Source organism: Plecotus auritus, assembly GCF_963455305.1.
Source record: "Plecotus auritus genome assembly, chromosome: X".
Taxonomy (NCBI): Eukaryota; Metazoa; Chordata; class Mammalia; order Chiroptera; family Vespertilionidae; genus Plecotus; species Plecotus auritus.
This window is the reverse complement of record NC_137784.1, coordinates 101,727,079-101,750,685: the sequence shown is the minus strand read 5'-3', so window position 1 is coordinate 101,750,685 and position 23,607 is coordinate 101,727,079. Positions and strand designations below refer to the sequence as shown.

The 23,607-nt window shown below is 39.8% G+C and overlaps 1 pseudogene across 1 annotated transcript; it reads right to left on the bottom strand.

The window, feature by feature from the left end:
* Nucleotides 1–395: 395 nt before the first annotated feature.
* Nucleotides 396–18,767, bottom strand: LOC308240224 (large ribosomal subunit protein eL31-like; annotated as a pseudogene). Its single transcript has 2 exons — nt 18,748–18,767; nt 396–774 (listed from the first exon to the last, which is right to left on the bottom strand). The product of its transcript is annotated as a large ribosomal subunit protein eL31-like (transcript).
* Nucleotides 18,768–23,607: the final 4,840 nt, after the last annotated feature.

Here is a 23,607-nt window from a genome sequence, read left to right as displayed (position 1 = left end):
AAAATATAAATTTGTTCTTCTCAGGGTGTATCTGTTATTTTTCCCCAGTGACTTCATGGTTAAGATTTTATTTCCAACAGACGAAAGCTTGCTTCTTTAAAAAGTAAAGCTCACAGCCTGCAGGGGGAGACATCCAGCTTCAGCGCAACTGCGATAATCTTGGCAAAATTAAAATCAAAACACAACTCTGAACAAGCCAACATGGGCCACAGCAGATTGAGGTGAAACATCTGCCCACAGTATGAGGAACTGAAGGAAATAGCCTACTTCCCCAACAGGAACATCGTTGGAATGTGATGATAACTCAACAAGAGGGGCTCCTGTTTTAGCTAGTTTTATTTTATTTTATTTTATTATTTTTTTGCAGATTTATAACTTTGTTTGACAATTAGCAGTCAGTTGTTATCCCCATTAACTGTTTGTAGATTTTTGAAAGTGGTGACAGGTACATAGGTGACTAACGTATAGAGCTTGTTTGGTGAATCTTCATCCTCACTATGTTTTTCTGGACAACCACACCTGGATATGAAATGGGACATTCCTTATCCTTTTGCCCAGGAAGCTTTGTTCAGTCTGGTGTCAATGCACACATTTGGAGTTCCCATCTCCCTCATGGAAAATTTCTGGATCTCTTTGAGTGGCTGAAGGGCACGCTTCTTGAAACCCACTCCATGAATGTTCTTGTGAATGTTGATGGTGTATTCTCAGGTCACTACCTTCTTGATGGCAGAATAGCCCTTCTTCTTGCCACCCTTCTCTGTGGGAGCCAATATGCTGGGCACATGTTGGAAAGAAAGACTGTGAGGTATTGTCCTGTTTTAGTTTTTAAATTACTGTTTGAAAATCAAGCAGATGTATTTTGAAAATAATACACACACTCTGGGACAGTTTTTTTTTTAATGGAAATAATGGTCATCAGGATTCAAATAGACATTTTTTTTTTCTGAAGAGGACATATGGAGGGCAAACAGGCACATAAAAAGGTATACTCAACATCAATAATCATCAGGGAAATGCAAATCGAAGCCACATGAGATATCACCTTACACCTGTTAGGATGGCTACTGTGACTACTCTCAAAACAAAACAAAACAAAACAGAAAACAAATGTTGCTGAGGATGTGGAGAAATTAGAACCTTTGTGTACTGCTGGTGGGAATTCACATTGGTGCAGCCACTGTGGAAAACAGTATGGAGGTTCCTCAAAAGATTAAAAGTAGACCTACCATATGACCCAGGGATTCCACTTCTGGGCATATCTACAAAAGAACTGAAATCAGGGTCTCAAACAGATATTTATACACCACTGTTATCAGCAGCATTTTTCACAGTAGCAAAAATGTGGAAGCAACCCAAGTGTCCATACAGAGATGAATGAGAACAAAATGTGGTTTATCTACACAATGGAATATTATTTACCTTAAAAAAGAAGGAAATTCTGACACCTGCTACAACATGGATGAACCTTGAGGACGCTATTCTCAGTGAAATAAGCCAGTCACAGAGTATGAACACTGTATAATTGCACTTATATGAGGCACATAAAGTTGTCAAATCATAGAGACAGAAATTAGCATGATGGGTGCTGGGGGAGGGGTAAGTGAGCTAGTGTTTAATGGGGACAGAATATCAGTTTTGGAAGATAAGAAAGTCCTGGAGATGATGGTGGTGGTGTTACTGAACTGTACACACACAAAAAAGAATGGTTAGGATGGTAAATTTTGTTATCTGCACTTAACCACAGGAGAAGATTTGGCTTTGTGTGGTTATACATGGTGCAATATACAGATCTTGTAACATAAAAAGCCATACCTGAAACTTATATGTTTAGGTTGACCAATGTCACCCCAATTAATTTAATAAACAAATAAAAATAAAAATAATAAAAAAGTAAAGCTGATTATATTGATACTGCTAGGAGATGTAAACATTGTGTCCATAGTGATTTTTACATTGGATGCTACATTTTAAAAAATGCAAAATAATGAAAGGAACAGAATTCTTCACCATCCTCTACACAGTTAAAATGCATTACCTGGTAAGGTGGCTATTTTAAAAAGTAAGTCAATGTTGGTTCAGTATTGAGCAAAATGCTTCAGTGGTTTTTGTAAAATGGAAAGTAACACATTCCTAATCTAGTAAAAGTGAACATTCAAAAATGTCTCATTTTTTCTGAAATTATGTACATAACCTGGGACAATGGCAAGCAACTTACCCAAGCATATTTTTATGGAAGTTCAGATATACTGTCTCTCTGTTTTATACTAAAGCAGTACAAATGGCACACTTGCAGAGTTGGAATAGTGCCCATATCACCTCAGCATCAAATGCAATTGGATTCTGTTGAGCAGGAACCAGAAGGCTTGCATTATCCATAGAACAGTGCCAGCTAGTCACTCAGTTGAAACCACCTCTTAGGCACAGGTAGGTGAAGCAGGCCATTTTTCCTTAAAGGGAAAAAGAATGATGATCAGCCTTATTTCTATTACTTGAGGATTCAAAGTAAGCATCATCCACAGGAAGGTAAAAATCAATACAAACTACTAATTTTGGCCCATATAGCTATTCTAAGACCATGTCCTAAGAAAAGTTACCAGTGGCAATAATTAAGGGCTTGTATTCCAGAGATACACTGTGTGATTTGGAAGAAATTCAGAGTTTTTTTGTTTGTTTGTTTTTGATTTTTCAGTTTTATGGACAATGGCTGCCATAGTGCCAGGCTATGAAGGTACTTGGTGATACCATCCCTAAAGCTGTTTATTTTTAGGATGCTGAGAGTATACTTAATTTTTTTCACCAAATCCTAATTTACTTATTTCTAATTAAAGGGAATGTAGAAAGGGACATTTTGAATATAGTCATGCTACTTCTGGATTAACCAGCCTTCTATGGTCCACAATTGTCCTTCTACCTCTATAGGTCCAGGGACACTGCTTATCTCAGGGACTATCTTCGGAACAGTTAAAAAATGCACAAAACTATCTCTTATCTCCAGGATGTGGATGGATTTCTGAGTTAAAGTAGCTTAGGGACCTTGGTAATTTCCCAGTGGCAAGGCATGACCTTTCCACTGAACTGCTTAAGAGGTATCTGCTCCCTTCTTCCCTTAGAGATAACCATGAAATGATATGGCTGAAGTCTAATTCTCTGACAATATCAATATGGCCCAAATAACTCATCACTGTCAGAGAGGCATGGACTTTGCACAGGGTGCAGGCATACACTAATACTTAATAAATATTTCTGGGGTTAAATGAATTATATTTGTGGTAGTGGTGATAAATTTGCTCTGATCTAGCTACTTGTGGCCAAAGGCACCCAGCTGTGATATTTCTGGTCAAGGTTTAGGTATATACAGTAGCCAGGAAATGAAACAAGTAAATTTAGCAAAACTAATGAGGCAGAGTGGGTAACTAAAAATTTCATGGGCTTTAGAGTAAGATATACCTGGATTTGAATCCTGGCTTTACTTCCTAGTTATGTAAACTTGAGCAAGTGTATTAACTTCCATAAGCTCCACTACTGCTTCTTCAAAGTGAGATTGTAATAATGTTTACCTTATATAGTTACTATTAGGATTATCCTATCTAATAAAAGAGTAATATGCAAATTGACCATACCTCTGCTATACCCACAAGCCACTCCCACCAGCAACGCCCACCAGCCAATCAGGAGCTAGTATGAAAATTAACCCAACCAAGATGGCGGTTAATTTGCATACGCAGGAGTAGAGCGAAGACTGAAGACAGCGTAGAAGGAAGCCAAGCGTTGCAGAAGGGAGCGAAGCTGCGGAGAAGCAAGCAAGTGGGGCTGCCGAGAAGGGAGGGATGCAGGCGGGGTGGGGGAGAAGGGAGGAAAGCAGGCGGGGCGGCGGAGAAGGGAGGGAAGCAGGTGGGGCTGCGGAGAAGGGAGGGAAGCAGACCGCCGCAGGAAGCCCTATTGCAGGAATATTCCTGCAACGGGCCTCTAGTAGTACATAATCCATAATCATAAGTATTGTATTTATGAGTATCAAACAAGCAATATTTGCCTCATGAGCTTAGTTACCCTAACCAAGTGAGTGAGCCATTGTTATCATCTTTTTAAGGACAGTGGAATGTCAAATCCAAAGCTGATAGTCACTGTGACATTAATCTGTTTAATTGGCCAATGAATGCTTTACTCTTTCAGAAGCCCCTGTTTTTTAAGTATTGAATCTCAGGTTATTTGATACCCCCTGCCATTTCATACACCAGATACTTGATCTGTATCCATACTTTAAGCTCCAACTGATTACTCCTGTGTCCCATTCTTAAATGGGGCTCTTTTCCTTATAGTTTTATAATAATTTTATACCAAATTAAAATTATACCTTTATTATCCATCTCAAATAATAAGTTTTTTGAGAGAAGTGGGGACAGAGAGAAAGAGAGTAAGGGAGATTCTCAGAAGATGGCTGCTGACAGGAAGGCAGACTGCAAGATAGTGTGTGAGTGAGAAAACAAAGAGAGAGTGTGTGGTCGCATGGGGAGTGTTTGTTGGTGAGTTGAGGGACAGTTATACTCCAGGAGACTTTGGGGGACTACTGGATGGGGCTCCCCTGATCAGGCAGCCCCCACTGCTGCTGGGTTCCCTCCCAGAGTGACCAGCTCAGACACGGAGAGTGCACCATTTTGAAGGGGAAAGTGGATGTTATCAGATGCCTGAAAAGCCCAGGGAATCTACAACTATGGCACCCAGTGAACAGCTGCGAACCCGAGAACACCGGTCCCCAAGTGGTGCAAGCACACAGAATCAGAGGAGCTCTACACTCCCTCATGGAAAGGTCAGATTTCGCCTGGGGTAAGGTGAGGTCTGTGGTCCTGGCAGGAGAGAGAAATGCATATGTGGGAGCTGGAGGACCTGAGGAAGTCGGTGCCTAGAAAAATCCATGGCTGTTGGGGCTGACATGATCCGTGAATGTAGAAGGGGGTCCGCAGAGCTGCTAAAAGAAGGGAACACTAAAAAGCAACCCATTTTGATCTGGGCACAAAAAGACAGCCTAAAAATTTTAAAAGTGTGCCAGCTACTTAGACCCAAGGGGAAAAAGACTGCACAGACTTGCATGCAGCCCCAGAGTTCACATATTTACTCTGGCTCTTTTTTTATTTTTATTACTTTTTTTTCCTCTTTAAATCCTTGCTTCTGATTACTAAGCCCAATACATAGGATCACCCAATTGGGGACACTCTAAGAGACTGGAGGAGAAAGTTGTTTTTCAGGAACCTGGGGATCAGAGCGAGGAATAACCATCAGAGAACCAGCTCTGGGGCATCCCATTCCCCCAAACCGGTATTAAGTGCCACAGGGAAAACAAAACCTAAACACTAGCTAGAGAGGACCTATAGACCCGGAGGTCAATCCAGAAACACTGCCACACAGGAGATGAATCAAAAATTGACTCTTGTGTAAACACAAATAAAGGAATAGAAAAAATAAGGATGTACAGCCTGCTTAAAAATCAGGACTGGCTTACAACACTGAGGAGCAGTGGAACACAGGGAACTTCAATACTGTCCTGACTAGGAAACAGGCATGCCAAACAGAACAGTAGAGGAAGTGAATGACATTCATTACTGCACATTTTTATTTTTATTTTTTTTCATCTTTTACTTAAGAAACTAATTTTTTTCTCTTTTTCTCACTTAATTTTACCTTTTTAATTATTACATTTTTATTTTCATTCAGTATTATTACTACTACTATTTTACCTTTTTTTTTAAAAAAAGTGTCATTTTATTTTCTCTTTATTTTACTTTGGGATTAGTGTTCTACATTCTATTTTCATCTTTCTTTTAGCATCATTTTACTCTATCTCAACTTTACCTTTATGCCATCACTCTCTTCATCACTTTTCCCGTTTTGTTGTCCTGATTCTTTTACCCAATTCCTGCTTTAGATTTTCCCTATTCCTTCTTTTTACCCTGTTAAAATTTCACCCTACTTATATATCTAATTTCCAATCCCCTGCTCCAAGTGCATACACACCTCTCTCTTCTCTTTCTTCATTATCCAAATTTTTTTTCTCTGTCCTTTTGTTAATGTTTGCTTGATTGTTGATTATATCGGATTTTTTATGCTTGTTTGTGAGATTGTTTTGCTTTTTCTTTTTGTTTTGTTTTTTGCTTCTGTTTTCCCTCGCCTCACTTGATATTAGTTGTTGCTTGTAGTTCGCATTCATCTCCAGGTACTTGTTGCTTACATGTGTTGTGATTAGTGGCTCTTCTATTGGAGTTTTCTCTCCATATATATAGTTTTTTTCCCTTTTCTTTCTTATTCTCTCTCTTTTCTCTCTTACTTTTTTTCCTCTACCCAATTTCATTTTTACACTCTTTTTTTCTCTCTTCTCCTTTCTCTTCTATCCTCTAATTCGCCTTTCTCTGGTGGTCACCTTTGTTTGGCATTATTAATATCGTGAATACATTTGTGTTCAGTGCCTTGTGCATTGTACCTTGTTGTGTTGTATTTTGTGACTTTAAATCAATGCAGGAGAGAGAGAACTACATAACTAGATACCCAGAGAAGAGAGATCATGGGGAGACAAACAGCCCGCATATGAAAGAAAAGCAGGCATTACCAGAAAAGGAAGTAAATGAAATGGAGGCAATCAACCTGTCAAAGAATTCAGAGAAATGGTCATAAGGTGGATGAAAAGAATGAAAGACAAATTCAACAATATGAGTAAGAACCAAGAGGAAATGAAGAAGAACCAAGAAGAAATGAAAAATGACATAGCTGCTGTAAAGAACTCAATAGAAAGCATCAAGAGTAGAGTAGAAGAACCAGAGGAATGCATCAGTGAGCTAGAAGACAAGGTAAGAAAAAATACCCAAGTAGAAAAGCTTCTAGAAAAAAAATTAAAAATCAGGAGGAGAGCCTAAGGGAACTTTGGGACAACAAGAACTGAAACAACATCCGCATAATAGGGATACCAGAAGGAGAGGAAACTGAGCAAGGAATAGAAAACCTGTTTGAAGAAATAATGACAGAAAACTTCCCTGATATAGGGAAGAAAAAACCCACACAAATCCAGGAAGCTCACTGAGTCCCAAGCAAAATGAACCCCAAAAGACCGACGCCAAGGCACATTGTAATTCAATTGGCAAACACCAACGACAATCTTAATAGCAGCCAGAGAGAGACAGAAAGTTACCTACAAAGGATCCCCCATCAGACTAGCGACTGATTCCTCAACAGAAACATATCAGGTTAGAAGGGAATGGAATGAAATATACAAAGTCATGCAAAGGAAGGGTCTGAATCCAATAATACTGTACCCAGCAAGGCTATCATTCAAAATTGAAGGTGAAATCAGGAGCTTCACAGACAAAAAAGGACTAAGGGAGTTTATTACCACCAATCCAGCAATGCAAGAAATGCTAAAGGGTCTGCTGTAATTAAAAGAAATAGGAAGCAAAGAAGGAACACAGTGGTAAAGAATAAAAATGGTGACAAACAAGTAACTATCAATAATAACTTTAAATGTAAATGGATTAAATGCCCCAATCAAAAGACATAGGGTAACGGATTGGATAAGAAAACATGACCCATATATCTGCTGTCTACAAGAAACCCACTTCAGAAAAAAAGACACACACAGACTGAGGGTGAAGGGATGGAAAAAGGTTTTTCAGGCGAATGGAAATGAAAAAAAAAAAAGCTGGGGTAGCAATACTTATATCTGACAAATTAGATCTCAAAGTGAAGTGTAGAGAGCCCCCAATGTAGAGGTCACCCTGGGAAGGAACATGGGCATTCTTTAATTATTGTCACCTGTACCCAGTGGCATCGGCAAAGCCACGCCCTGGGAACACGCCTTGCCAAAAGGGCAAGGGTGTTGTCAGCTTGACCTTCATTTCAGCCCATGGTGTGGGGAAGTGGGTTTTGATATCTAAATCCAGCCTAGCACCAGGAATGCTCAGGGCCTACTCAAGAATGCAAATAATCTCCTTTGTCTTGAACTTTTGGTGAAACTTCTTGGTATTTGGGGGTATAGAATAAACACGCTGCATCAGCTCTGGGTCACTGTCTCTCCATCAGAAGAGGGCAGCGGTCCACCCGGCCCCAGCTTTTCTTTCTATCTCTGTGTGTTGTCTCTTTCTTTCATTTCTCAATCCCCAGCCACCTCTACTCAGGAATTGGACCTGCTCTCTAGCCACGCTGGACGCGGAAAAGAGAAAAAATAGTTACAGTGAAGGACATAAAAAGAGATAAGGAAGGCCACTTCATAATACTAAAGGGAGCAATCCAACAAGAAGAAATAACTCTAGTAAACATATACGCACCCAATACAGGAGCACCCAAATACATTAAAAAAAAAAACTTATGGAGGATATCAAGGGAGAGATCACCAGCAATACAATCATAGTAGGGGACTTTCATACCCCACTATCACCATTGGACTAATCCTCTGAACGAAAAATAAGCAAGGAAACATCAATCCTAAATGACTCACTAGACCAGATGGAATTAATTGACATCTTCAGAACATATCACCCCAAGCCACAGAATATACATTCTTCTCAAGTGCACATGGGTCATTTTCAAAGATAGACCATATATTGGGTCACAGCAAAGTGTCTTCAAATTCAAGAAGATAGAAATCATATCAAGCATCTTCTCAGATCACAGCGGCATAAAACTGGAAATCAACTACAATAAAAACAATCCAAAAAAATCAAACACATGGAGACTAAACAGCATGCTATTAAACAATGACTGGGTTACCAGAGAGATCAAGGAAGAAATAAAAAAACATAATGGCAACAAATGACAATGAAAAAACAACAATCCAAAATCTATGGGACACAGCGAAAGCAGTCTTGAGAGGGAAGTTCATAGCTCTACAAGCCTACTGCAAAAAACAAGAAACAATGGTAAAAAATTAAACCCTACAACTCAAAGAGTTAGAAAGAGAGCAACAAGAAATGCCCAGTGTAAGCAGATGGGAGGAAATAATAAAGATCAGAGTGGAGATAAACAACATTGAAACTAAAAAAACAATACAAAAGATCAACAAAACCAAGAGCTGGTTCTTTGAAAGGATAAACAAGATTGATGAACCTCTAGCCAGGCTCATCAAGAAGCAAAGAGAGAGGACCCAAATAAACAAAATCAGAAATGAAAGAGGAGAAATAAAAACAGACCCCACAGAAATAGAAAGGATTGTTGAAAAATACTATGAACAACTCTATTCCAACAAACTGGACAATCTAGAGGAAATGGACATATTCCTAGAAAAATACAAACTTCCAAAACTCAGTCAGGAAGAATCTAAACATTTCAATGGGCCAATAACTATGGAAGAAATTGAAGCAGTCATCAAAAAGCTTCCAGCAAACAAAAGCCCATGCCAGATAGCTTCACAGGGGAGTTTTACCAAACATTCGAAAAAGAACTAAAACATATCCTCCTCAGATTATTTCAAAATATTCAAGAGGAAGGAACACTTCCAAGCTCATTCTATGAAGCCAGAATCACCCTAATACCAAAACCAGGTAAAGACAACACAATTAAAGAGAATTACATGCCAATATCCCTCATGAACATAGATGCCAAAATCCTCAACAAAATTCTAGCAAATCGCATCCAGCAGTACATTAGAAAGATCATACACCATGGCAAGTAGGATTTATCCCGGGCATGCAAGGATGGTAAAATATCCGTAAATCAATAAACATGATACATCACATAAACAAATAAAAATAAAAATCACATAGTCATATCAATTGATGCAGAAAAAGCATTTGACAAAATCCAACACTCTTTCTTGATAAAAACTCTTAGCAATGTGGGAATAGAAGGATCATACCTCAACATAATAAAAGCCATATATGAAAAACCCGCAGCCAACATCATACTCAATGGGCAAAAACTAAAACCATTTCCCCTAAGAACAAGAACAAGACAGGGATGCCCACTCTCACCACTCCTGTTTGACATAGTACTGGAAGTATTAGCCATTGCAATTAGACAAGAAGAAGAAATAAAAGGCATCCAAATTGGAAAAGAAGAAGTAAAACTGTCCTTATTCGCAGATGACATGATACTGTACATAGAAAACCCTAAAGACTCCATAAAAAACCTACTAGACTTAATAAATTAATTCGGCAAGTAGCAGGATACAAAATTAATGCCAAGAAATCTATGGCATTTTTATATGCCAATAGTGAACTTACAGAAATAGAGACTAAAAAAAGCAATCCCATTTACCATCGCACCAAAAAAATTAAGATACCTAGGAATAAACTTAACTAAGGAGGTAAAAGACCTATACTCGGGAAACTACACGACACTGAAAAAAGAGATATAGGAAGATGTAAACAGATGGAAGAAAAAACCATGTTCATGATTTGGGAGAATCAACTTTATTAAAATGTCCATACTTCCCAAAGCAATCTATAGATTTAATGCATTCCCCATTAAAATACCAATGGCATATTTCACAGACCTAGAAAGAATTCTCCAAAAATTCATCTGGAATAAAAAAAAAACCCTGGCCAAAACCGGTTTGGCTCAGTGGATAGAGCGTTGGCCTGCGGACTGAAGGGTCCCGGGTTCAATTCCGGTCAAGGGCATGTAACTTTGTTGCGGGCACATCCCCAGTAGGAGGTGTGCAAGAGGCAGCTGATCGATGTTTCTCTCTCATCTATGTTTCTGACTATCTATCCTTCTTCCTTCCTCTCTGTAAAAAATCAATAAAATATATTTAAAAAAAAAAAAGACCCTGAATAGCCACAGCAATCCTGAGAAGGAAGAACAAAGAAGGTGGGATCTCTATCAGATTTCAAGCTGTATTATAAGGCCACTGTTGTCAAAACTGCCTGGTACTGGCATAAGAACAGACATATAGACCAGTGGAATAGAATAGAGAACCCAGATATTGACCCAAACCATTATGCCCAATTAATATTTGGCAAAGGAGCCATGAACATACAATGGAGTCAAGACAGTCTCCTCTTCAATAAATGGTCTTGGGAAAATTGGACAGATACATGCAAAAAAATGAAACTAGACCACCAATTTACACCATACACAAAAATAAACTCAAAATGGATAAAGAACTTAAACATAAGACAGGAAACCATAAAAATACTAGAGGAATCCACAGGCAGCAAAATCTCAGACATATGCCAAAGCAATTTCTTCACCTATACTGCTCCTAGGGCAAAGGAAGCTAAAAAGAAAATAAACAAATGGGACTACATCAAAATCAAAAGCTTTTGCACAGCAAATGAAACCATCAACAAAACAACAAGAAAGCCCACTGTATGGGAGAACATATTTGCAAATGTTATCACTGATAAAGGTTTAATCTCCAACATCTACAGGCAACTTATACAACTTAATAAAAGGAAGATAAATGATCCAATAAAAAAATGGGCAATGGACCTAAATAGAATCTTTTTGAAAGAAGACAGAAGGAAGGCCAAGAGACATTTGAAAACATGCTCCAAGTCACTAATTATCTGAGAGATGCAAATCAAAAGGACAATGTGGTACCATCTCACACCTGTCAGAACGGCAATCATCAACAAATCAACAAAGGACAAGTGGTGCCGAGGATGCAGAGAAAAAGGCACCCTCATGCACTGCTGGTGGGAATGCATACTGGTGCAGCCACTGTGGAGAACAGTATGGAGTGTCCTTAAAATATTAAAATGGAACTGCCATTTGACCCAGTAATCCCACTTCTAGGACTATATCCCAAGAAAACAGAAACACCAATCAGAAAGGATATATGCACCCCTATGTTCATAGCAGCACAATTCACCATAGCTAAGATTTGGAAACAGCCTAAGTGCCCATCAGCAGATGAGTGGATTAGAAAACTATGGTACATCTACACAATGGAATACTACGCTGCTATAAAAGGGAAGGAATTCTTACCATTTGCAGCAGCATGGATGGACCTGGAGAGCATTATGTTAAGTGAAATAAGCCAGGCAATGAAAGAAAAATACCACATGATCTCACTCATTTATGGAAAATAAAGAACATTACAACCTGAAGAACAAAAAGATAGATACAGAGGCAGTAAAGCACCGAACAGACTGTCAAATTACAGCGGGAAGGTTGGGGAGTGTTGGGGAGCGGGGGAAAGAGATCAACCAAAGGACTTGTATGCATGCATATAAGCACAGCCAATGGACACAAGACACTGAGGGAGTGGGATGCGGGCATGCGATAGGGGGTAGGGGAGGCTGGGGGAAGGTCAATGGGGAAAAAAAAGGAGATATATGTACTACTATATGTAATACTTTAAACAATAAAAAAAAAGAAAAAAAGAGAAAGGGAGAGGTAGAGAGAGAGCTGAGGCATGGGGAGAGGAGGAGGGTGAGGAGAGGAGAAATGACAGATGTATTTAGAGACAGAGAGAGTAGGATAGAAAGAAGGGAGAGAGAGAGAGAGAATTTTCAAAGCTCTGATAGTTGAAAAGTTTTCCCCTTGATTTATCCTCTTTCAGCAATAAATATAAATTTAAAAATTCTGAGCTTTACATTTAAAGGCAATATAAAAGTGGGTGTCATATTGTCAGAATGCAAAGTGAAAAAGTTAGAAGCTGATAGAGTCTTGCTGTTACATTTTAAATCAACACACATTAAAACTGTTAGAAGGTGTTAAAATCTGTAAATCAGTGCCTGGAGATGAAGAAAGAGAAAAAGAGAGAATCATTTGCATGAAGAATATGTAGAAACTTCTTTATTTCATATAGGAGAAAGAATGACATTTCATAAACAACTTGGTAAACGTAAAAACAAAGTGCTGTGAGAGCAAGTGCAGGGGAGCCATTAGTTCCTTTGAGAGGTTCATAAATCTGTTGCAAGTTGAATCTGCAAATCTAAACATATAAGGTGATGGCACTGAACACTATTTTTTTTTTTTTTTTGCCAAATCCCCATAAAAGGCTTGTGAGCTGATGTCAAGGTAAAGAGGACCTAATCAGGGATGCTTCTTGATTTCCTGGAATAAATGTGATGTTATGAAGAATAAACTTTTTCCTGTCCTTTTTGGACTCAATCTAGGAGATGCAATCTTTTAGCACTTTGACATGGGCATGATTATTGTGATTCACAATTTTCTTTAAAATAAAGGAGGAAGAAAAGTAAAGAAAATTTGAAAAGGAAAATAGAGGAGAAAGCAGATAGACTTAAAATAAGAAATGGAAAAAAAGATGAGAAAGCAGGAGAAAAAGAAAAGAGAAAAATAATTGAATAGTGAAAAAAAGAAAAAAAATTTGAGTAGGAAAAGAGTAGAGGAAAATTAGATATATGAATAAACCAACAGAGACTAGAATAATAAATCAATAAAGGAGATAAAGAAGATAAATTTAAAAAGGGAAAACAGAAAGAAAAATTAACAAAAAAAAGAAGAAAAGGGAAGAAAAATATAAAAGAAAAAAAATGAAGTGGCTTTTGTTTCAGCAGAGTTTAATACCCAGTGGGAGCTCCCTTTGGATCCTTCTCTTCTGTTCTATCTCCCAATATTGGGCTTCTTCTGAGGTACTTAGATACTAATCCTGTCAGTAACTCTCTTCCTTTGGCTTTCATCAACCTGCTTGAAGCTCCAAGCAATCCACCAATCCACCATTTTTGTCTGTCTCCACAGGACTTAGTTGCAAGCAGGAGGGGCCAATCTGCCCTCTAAATTAGGATTGTTAGCAGCATAGGGCTGTGGATGAAAGGGGCCACATGCTAACCTGACAAGCTCAGGGAAGGCCTGCATGGTGGTCTTGTAAACTCAGAGACCTAAATTAACCACAAAGGATGGTCTGAAATTAAACTAACTAAAAGCAGTTATGGTGGGTAGTTACGTCCTAGACCGGTATCTTCACTGACAAGGTCAACCTTTACTTTAATTGAGCCTATTTGTCCTTTTGCATCTATGATAACATACTCTTGAAATGTCTGAGTAACTTGTAACTTCCCTTTTTCCAGACCCCTTGGGGCACAACCTAATGTGCTGGGCTCCAGAACTGATACCACAAATTTCTTCATTGTTATCATGTTAATTGTTGACTGTTGGCTATCCTACACCCATCTAAGTATGTGTCTATCATTTTACTTTTTATCCAATCCCAGAGTGCAGCTCCCACCTCCACCAACCCCCCCCCGCCCGCTCTGCTTTCTCCCACCTCTCTAATCTCTTACCAATGGATTTTATGTAACCCATCTAAGTCTCCTCCTTTGATTGCAATGTATAAAAATAGATGAAAACCCTCCCTTCTCCGGAGCACTATCCCAAACCGTTGAGCTACTGCTTCCTGGCAATTGACAGTTCGTCTGAAATAAACTTACAAAAATCCTTTACAGGTTTCAATTGTTTTACGTTAACAGGGCCCAGGGCTGGGTCAGCAAACTTCCCCTGGTTCCCTGGGCTCTGCCTCTGCCTGCCTTTGGATACTAGCCATCTGTCAATCTTAATCACTCTAAGGTATGTTTCTGAAAGGGCTTTATGTGGGGTGGGTACTGTTTAGCTTTCAGGGAATGTGGTGGGTGTGTTTCCCTGTCCCAGAGGACTCCTTCACAAGTGGCCCAAACTATTACTCTGCCCTTGGCTGGACAGAGATCCTTGTATGGGGATTGGTGGGGTCTGCTGGAAACCTGGAGTTTTAATAGCTCTCCCATGTGGGGAAAGTACCAGTCCGGTTCCCAGGATAGTGGAGCAGACAGCCCTTCCCCAGTCCAGTCACTGACGCTCCTAAGACTGTTCAAACCAGTAGGCTTGGCCTTTGCTTTTATTTCCTCTGAAAAGATCCCTCCCCCCTCCCCCTCCCCCTCCCCCTCCCCTCCCCCTCCCCCTCCCCCTCCCCCTCCCCCTCCCCCCCTCCCCCTCCCCCTCCCCCTCCCCCCTCCCCCCCTCCCCCTCCCCCCTCCCCCTCCCCCCCTCCCCCTCCCCCTCCCCCTCCCCCTCCCCCTCCCCCTCCCCCTCCCCCCCCTCCCTCCCCTCCCCCTCCCCCTCCCCCTCCCCCTCCCCCTCCCCCTCCCCCTCCCCCTCCGCCTCCCCCTCCCCCTCCCCCTCCCCCTCCCCCTCCCCCTCCCCCTCCCCCTCCCCCTCCCCCTCCCCCTCCCCCTCCCCCTCCCCCTCCCCCTCCCCCTTCCCCTCCCTCCCTCTCCCTCTCCCTCTTCCTCTCCCTCTTCCTCTCCCTCTCTCTGAAATTGTGGTTTTGGTCTACCAGCTCCAGACTCCAAAATGGCCAGCAGCCTTGCTGCCTTTCACCGCTGGATATTTTGTGGGCAGCTGGTCTCCGCTCTGGTGTTCCTGGCTATGGAGTCCAGCCTGGGTTCTAGGCCTCTATCTTCTGAGGGAACAGACCCTCCCATAGCTGGGAGCTCTCTCCTGGCTCTCAGCTTGCAGGCCCTGGAAGCTGGCTCAGCTCCTTTTGTGACCTTGCCCTTCCTACTGGTGTCCAGGTGTTTTCTGTCCTCCTTTGATTGTTTCCTCCTCAGCTGGACCTCTGTTGGTAATTCCAGGTGAATGTTCTCCAATTTAGTTGTATTTCCAGTCTGGCGCTGGGAGGAGGTGCATGACAGGTCTGCCTATTTAGCTGCCTTTTTTTCTCTCTTTCTTACCTATTTTTAATTACCTATTATGTTACAGCATTGTACTAGATGCTGTATATACAGTGATGAATAAAAAAGTGTCCCCTGCCCTTATGCTGTGAAGTCACATAGTGATATAGATGCTAAATAAGCAATTATGCAAATACATTTATAGTAACAAATTCTGAGGTGATCTAATTTAAATTAGATGTTATGAAAATCTCTGAATAAGAAATATTTAAGCTGAGTCTTAAAGAATAAGTAGAAGTTAGTTAGAAATAATTTTGTTTTAGGTGGTAGTTAATAAAGCATCTTTGAGGACTGATTATAATGGTAGTAGAGAGGTGGGAAGAGATGGAAAACAGCACTTGGCCAGGATCTGGTCTTTGTTTGAATGAGGGCTACTTTCCTAACAATTAATGGGAAGCAGAAGAAGATGAACAGAGGTGCAAGATGGGGTAATGCCTATTTGAGTGCTATTTCTATATGAGGTATGAGGCAAGATCATTTTCCAGAGAGATTAGTAGTGGGGCAGGTGAGTTTTGTAAGTTAAATGGAAGAAAAAAATATAAAAACTAGTCCTTGTAAAAAAAGAAAGAGCAAACTTTTTAGTTGCAATCAGAGATCACTGGAGTGTTAGGCTTCATACAGTGTTGTCTTTTATGGGTGGTGTAAAAGAGGAAAGAAAAGAGCAATGATAGCATTTTAAAAAGGCTGATAGTAATGCCGAAGCATCAGATATATTATGAATAGGGAAAATGTGAAGTAGGAGGCAAGTGAGAAATAAAAAATGAAGAGGTCAATGGAGACCTTAATGAAAAAAAAGACCTGTTTCAGCAAAGCTACGTGAGCAAGCGAACTGGAAAAACAAGATGTGCTGGATAGTGGGATGTCTAAATTAGTGATTTCAAGGATACAGATTCTTATGACATCGAGGTAGATCTAAAATGTGGGAATGGATGGCTGAGATAGAGAGGAGAGTATGTTTCTGTTCTCTAGCAAAGGGAAAGTAGGAGTCCCAAAATTGCCCCTTTATGAGTGGTGAAAAATCCCGTTGGTAATTTTCATTTTCCTTACCAGTGATTTTTAATTTTTTTTTTGAGAGAATAGAGCAGAGGAGAGGAGAGATAGATTTGTTGTTCCACTTATTTATGTATTCATTGGTTGATTCTTGTAAGTACCCTGACCAGGGATTGAACCTGCAACCTTGGTGTATTGGGACAACACCCTAACCAACCAACCTACCTGGATGGCCAGGGCCTTTGCTAGTGTGATTTTACATTTGCTTTAAGAAAGTGACAACAAGTAATTTTGCACCTATGTGCCTTCTTCAGATTATGTAGAAGATTCCCCTATTTATAATTTTCTATGAGAACCTGAACATGATTTCCTACTTTGAGTCCTTTGAAACCTGTGTTCCAAATTTTTCTGTCCCTTCATGACTTCTTGCTTTTTTAAAAAGAAAAGTGTTTATTGAGAAGGAGAGGAAGAGAAAGAGAGAGAGAAACACATTGATGTGAGAGAGAAACATAGATCTGTTGCCTCCTGTATACAACCTGACTAAGACTGAACCCACAACCTGGGCATGTGCCTGACCATGAATTGAGCTGGTGATCTTTCGATGCATGGGATGATGCTAAACCACTTCAGCCACACTGACCAGGGCTCTTCTTTCTCTTTTGTTCCAAGAATTGGCCTGTTTTAAAACTCTCGAAAATGAAAGCAAAAATCCCTGTTATTTAAAAAAAATCTATCACAGCATGTAAAATTTCAGTATGAAAATAGTCCTGTAGAATTTCTAGGTATTCATTTTTTTATACATTTTATTTTATTTTTTAAGTTTTTATTGAATTTATTGGGGTATCATTGGTTAATAAAATAGTGTAGGCATTCATTTTCTTCCTTTGCTTAGCATAAACCAAACCCACTGCAGAATGGTTGGTGGGCGTTCTGGCAACAAAGTATGGGATTAGGTATTCAGAGACATTTCTCTGAGCTAGCAAAGTAAGATAGGGAACTTGAACTCCTCCTGAAATCTTGTCTCTCAAGTCCACAAATGCCAATGCCCTGACCTACTATTTCCTTAATTTTACTAATTTTCCCTTGAGGCTAAAACTTGTTTCCACAACTGAGGCTACTAGTATAATAAAGCTCTTCTCCACTTCTTGCTGAAAATAGCCTTAAAAGAAGATGGCTGCAGGGTTCTGAGTGGATAATGCTGCATGCCTTAACTTCAGTACACTCCAACTCATGTCTCTAGCCCAATCTACTTTCTTCCCTCGTGAGTCTGCCCACATACACAATTTTCCTCTAGTCTTACAGAGCCTAAGAAATGCCTTCATTATTTTTCTACCAGTCCAGGTAATTACCTTTAATCATAACATCTCTGATCTTACTGATGTTGAATGTTCCCCTACTACATTTATGTACACAGTTGACACTTTAAAGCATTTGTTCCTTCAATAACCAGTTTGTTTTTATGACAAACCAATTTCTCTATCTCAGCTGGAATTTTCTCAAGTGCAAGATCTATGTTGTCTACATTTTGAATCCCCTATGCAATACAAACTGGAGGCAAACAGAATAGGAACTTTGTTATCTCACTTTCATATAAATATGCCCTCTGCTTTAAGGAGATAGAATCAAGTTATTAGAAAACTAGTTCACATCATGGATTTAGGCAAATTTACAAATATGAAACTCTCTATAGTCTGTTTTAAGCTCCATTCACAATTAGCCCAGTTTGATACCATGTTACTTTTCCCTTTGTATGCTGATCAATAGTAGTTAATAGAGAATGTAGTGAAGTTCCACCTTGGGAACCTAACTCTTAACTTTGGTTTTGTTACTGACCCTTCATTATACTAATTTGTGCTATCCAGTTATACTAGCTTGTGGCTTAAAAATATAAAGGAAGCTCTGGACTTCATGAAGCAGAAGTTAGAAAATTCTATGGCTACACACAACAGCCCTATCGTACTCTCTTGCAACTTTTTTGAAGACTATTATAATGCATGCTAGTGGCCTGGTACATGGATTCATGCACATTGAAAGGAAAATAATACATATTGTTTTAATATTGCTATTTGCCCTTTCTCTGTAATGGGCACTGGTTGTCGTCTACAAGGTGATCAGCAGGGAAATCAGCCCTGCTCGCACCTGCCTTGTCCTGGCACCACCAGCTCACCTCTTCCACCATCCTGCCATGGTCCTGCTCTCATCAGGGCCCATTGGGGCCAGCAGCGCCTCCACTGCCACTTGCTGCCAGCACCGCGTCACCAATGCCGGCCATGTTCTACATTGCCCCTGGTGGTCAGTGCACATCATAGCTAGCGATCGAACTCCCGGTTGAACTCCCGGTCGAGGGACAATTTGCATATTAGGCTTTTATTATATAGGATAGTAAGTAATGCCATTAGTTTTATGCTTGTCTAGAGGACAGAGACTGTTGTCCTCACCTATGTGTTCTCTATAGATCACCTAGAATGGGTTAATAAACTCAATTCACATAAACAAATATTTATTGAGTACCTACTAGAAGCTAGGTACAGTTTTAAGGCTTTGGATACAAGAGAAGCAAGATGCTTGCCCTTACTAAGCTCACAGTATCATAAGGGAAATAGGTAAGCAATCACAATGCACTATGTTAAGTACTTTGATAAGGAAAAGCACAGAAGACAGCCACTTGATATAGATAAGGAGAGGTAGTGGGTCACAGAAATCTTTCAGGAATAAATTTTATAAAATCAACAAATCTACACCAACCATATCAGGCTCCACCAGTAAAATTGTGTGACCTTAAGGAAGTCATGTAACCTCTCTATGCGTCAGTTTTCTTATTTGTAAAACTAGGCCAATGCCATTGATGGATAAATTAAGTGAGAGAAGGAATATAAAAGTGCTTTGAAAAGTAAATGCCAATTTATTTGCTGTTATTATTAAAGGTAATTACCTGGACTGGTAGAAAAATAATGAAGGCATTGCTTAGGCTCTGTAATCCAATATTTATGGATTCAAGGCCTGATTCTGACATATGTGACTTTGGGCAAGTTACTTAATCTCTCTAAGCCTCATTTTCATCTATATTATAAAAGGCCCATGGCCCTAATGCCGTAATGACTGGTCACCAGGAGGTGCATGGAGCACCTCTCAGGACCTCCCCCTTCCCCACCCCCGGGGCGCCGGCAGAGCATCGCGGGGTGCCAGCACTATCAGCGGAGCGTTGCGGGGTGCTAGCAGCATCAGCGGAGCGTCATGGGTCGCTGGCAGCATCCGCAGAGCATCACGGGGTGCCGGCAGCATCCATGGAGTGTGCGAGGCATGGCTGGGTGGCAGGCATGGCCCTGATGGCAGGCTAGGCCTTGGGGACCCTACACGCACACAATTTAATCATGCACTGGGCCTCTAGTTATTTATATAATAGGGACCTCATAGGATTGTTGTAAAGATTGAAAGAGAAAAATGAGTATAAGTTACCACATATTAATTTTTCAATGACTGTTGGATAGTATTGATGATGATGATGATGCTTATGATGATGATATTGATAATGACATAAAGTGATAACTGTAGTGTTTGGCACACAGAAGGTATTATACTTATTAGTATTAGTGAGAAGGGCTCCTGGACATTAGTTTGGTAGTTTCATTCTGTCTGTGGCCAGAAGTTGCATCCATAACTCTATCTGTCCATCATTTATTACTTTCTTGTAGCAAACAAGAAGACAGGAATCCTCCAAAGCTCTGCCCTCTATTATTCTCTTACTAGAGGCCTGGTGCATGAATTTGTGCACAGGTGGGGTTCCTCTGGGTGGCCTGCAGGGATTGGGCCGAAACCCGCAGTCCAATGCCACCAGCAGCTCCTACCTGCCTCTCCCACTCATCCTGGCCCCACTGTGCCTGCCACAGGCTTATGCCCAATCAGTTCTGATCGGGAGAGGCTCGCGCTGCCGCAGCAGTCACAAGCCATGAGCCCTGCATCTGGCGCCCTTCAAGGGGAGTGGCCTGGGGGATCAGGCTGAAACTGGCTCTCCGACATCCCTTGAGGGGTCCTGGATTGTGAGAGGGCACAGTCCAGGCTGAGGGACCCCAGTGGTGCACTGGGCCAGGGAGGGACCACAGGAGGGCTCCAGGGCATGTCCATCTCTCTCAGTCCTGATTGGCTGGACCCCAGCAGCAAGCTAACCTACTGGTTAGAGCATCTGCCCCCTGGTGGTCAGTGCACGTCATAGCGACTGGTCAACTATTTGACTCTCTGTCCCCTGGTGGTTAGTGCACGTCATAGCGAGCGGTTGAGCAGCCTCAGCATATCATTAGCATATTACGCTTTGATTGGTTGTTCAGTTGTTCTGCCATTTGGTCTATTTGCATTTTACCCTTTTATTCTATAGGATTATACCTGCTAAGCAATTACCAATGCTCTCCTATCTTCCATCATCATCTTTATGTGTATTAGTCATACATTTTCATCTTTAACTCCTACAACAGTTCTCCATGATTTTGCTTTTCAGGGTTTCAGTTACTCATGATCAATCATGATCTAAAAATATTAAATAGAAAATTCCAGAAATAAATAATTAAGTTTTAAATTGCACACCATTCTCTGTAGCATGATGAAATCTTGTGTTATCCCAATCTGTCCTGACTGAGATGTAAGTCATTCCTCTGTCCAGCATATCCATGTTCTATATGCTACCTGCATGTTAGTCATTTAGTAGCCATCTTGGTTACCAGAGAGCGAGAGAGAGTACATTCACATAATTTGTATTTTAGTATATTGCTATGATTGTTCTATTTTATTATTTATTGTTGTTAGTCTCTTATTATGACTAATTGATAAATTAAACTTTATCATAGGTATGTATGTATAGGAAAAAGAAACATAGGATATATAGGGTTTTGTACTGTCCGCAGTCAGACATCCACTGAGGGTCTTGGAATGTATCCCCCACTAATAAGGGGGGACTGCTGTATTTCTCTGCCTGTGTTGGTGGTTCCCAAAAGTTGGTGTTCATTAGAGATCTTATAAAACTCTCAGTGTCAAGGTTGAATACAATACTAATTAAATAATAATAACCAAATACCATTATTTTAAAAGATCCCCCAAGTGACTCCAATATGCAACAAAGTTTGGGAACCACTGACCTATGTCCAGGTCCATACTTAAAATATTCTTTTGGAATACAAACTCTTGCAGTCACTATGGAAAACAGTATGGAGGTTCCTCAAAAAATTAAAAATAGAACTACCATATGCCCCAGCAATTCCACTTTTAGGTATTTACCTGAAGAAATTAAAACACTAGTTTGAAAGGATACTTGCACCCTTATGTTCACTGCAACATTATTTACAACAGCCAAGATATGGAAGCAACCTAGGTGTGCATCAATAGACAAATGGATAAAGATGATGTGGTATGTGTATATAATAGAATATTACTCAGCAATAAAAAAGAAATAAATCCAAAAAATATTCTGTTAGAAATCTGAATGATTCATTAGCTCTTCAAACTCAATTTGTTTAAGACTAACCCCATTATCTCCCCACCATCTGTTGTTTCTCTCAAATTCTATATTTCTATATGTTATCCAGGTCTCAAATTTAGGAGTTATCAATCAGCTGAACAACTATTATAGATTATATTTCTGATATGGAACTTTTTCTACTCCTACTTACTACCAGACTCACTCAGGATCACATTACATAGCATATAAGTAATCACATGAAACTAGAATCACAAATTTTATGGAGTTTAGGTTATAAAAGTGAATGCATAAGATAGGCACTTAAAACTCTCTTAGGAGTGTATCACTTGGGAAACTGACATGTTGCAAATGATCAGGGCAGCCAATAGCTGCCCTAAGATGGGCTCACTCTTTTGAGCACTAGATAAAATTTAGGTTGAGTTTAGTAGCAATGTTATACCAAAACAAAATGCATATATTTTAAGTATAGAATGGCACTCAGTGTGGTGAGATGCTCACATTATGAGAGTCCCACAAGAACTCAGAGACCTGCTGAGGAAAGACTTACTCATGCTCTCATCTCAAACTCACACTAGGGTCAAAGTTTCTTGAGTGAAATAGCAGACAAAAAACATCACAATGTTTTAAATATATTATTTCCTTTTTCTATTGAGTGCATATAATTAAATATTTATAGGTTTAATGTTGAGGTGAGTGTGTGTGCCCATCTGTATGTGTGTGATATGCCTCCACTTTAGTTTACAGTGATTTCCAAAGCCTTCCATATTCTTTCTCACCTCTAATCCATCATGCACACCGCTGCCAAGTTAACCTTCCTACAACACAGCCTCATCATATAACTTTCCGGTTCAAAAATCATCAATGGCACCTCATAACTTACTGAATTAAGTCAGAATTTGTCAGTCTATCATTCAGGGGCCTCTGTGTCTGGCTCTAAGTCTGACTTTATAGTCTTACTTGGATCATATTCCCCAGGGAACCTAAAGTATTATTTACTTTTATTTTGCCATCTTTATACTTTTGCTCATGCTATTCATTCCCTTTGCCTGAAATATTTCACCACTGTCCTGTCTATATCTGATGAAATACTAATTTTCTTTCAAGAACTAGTTTGAATGGAAATTTGCTATTTTTTTTCTAGTTCTTTCCTGTTGCATTTTTTTTCCTGGAAAACTATGAGTATATCTTCTTCATATAACTCTGTATCGCTGACTATGCCTAAAGTTGTCACACATCATAAACACCCAATGAATAAATAAGAAATTAAAGCATTATAATTAAATAAAAATAACTTCATGATTCCTTCTGCTCTTGTCTCTTTGTGATCCCTACCACTTATTCATTATATGGTGTCTTTCAGTGTTATTTTAACAATAATGTTAGTAGTTTCTTTATTAAATGACTCATATTTATAGAATAAATGGAAACTCAAAGCACAGCAATTATATGAAACACTGGGGAAAGGTGGGTGGGAAAGAAACTATTAACATTAATTTAATTACAGCATATGAAAGAACATGACTTAAATGTCATTATTGGGCACAATTGTGCTGAATAATTTTG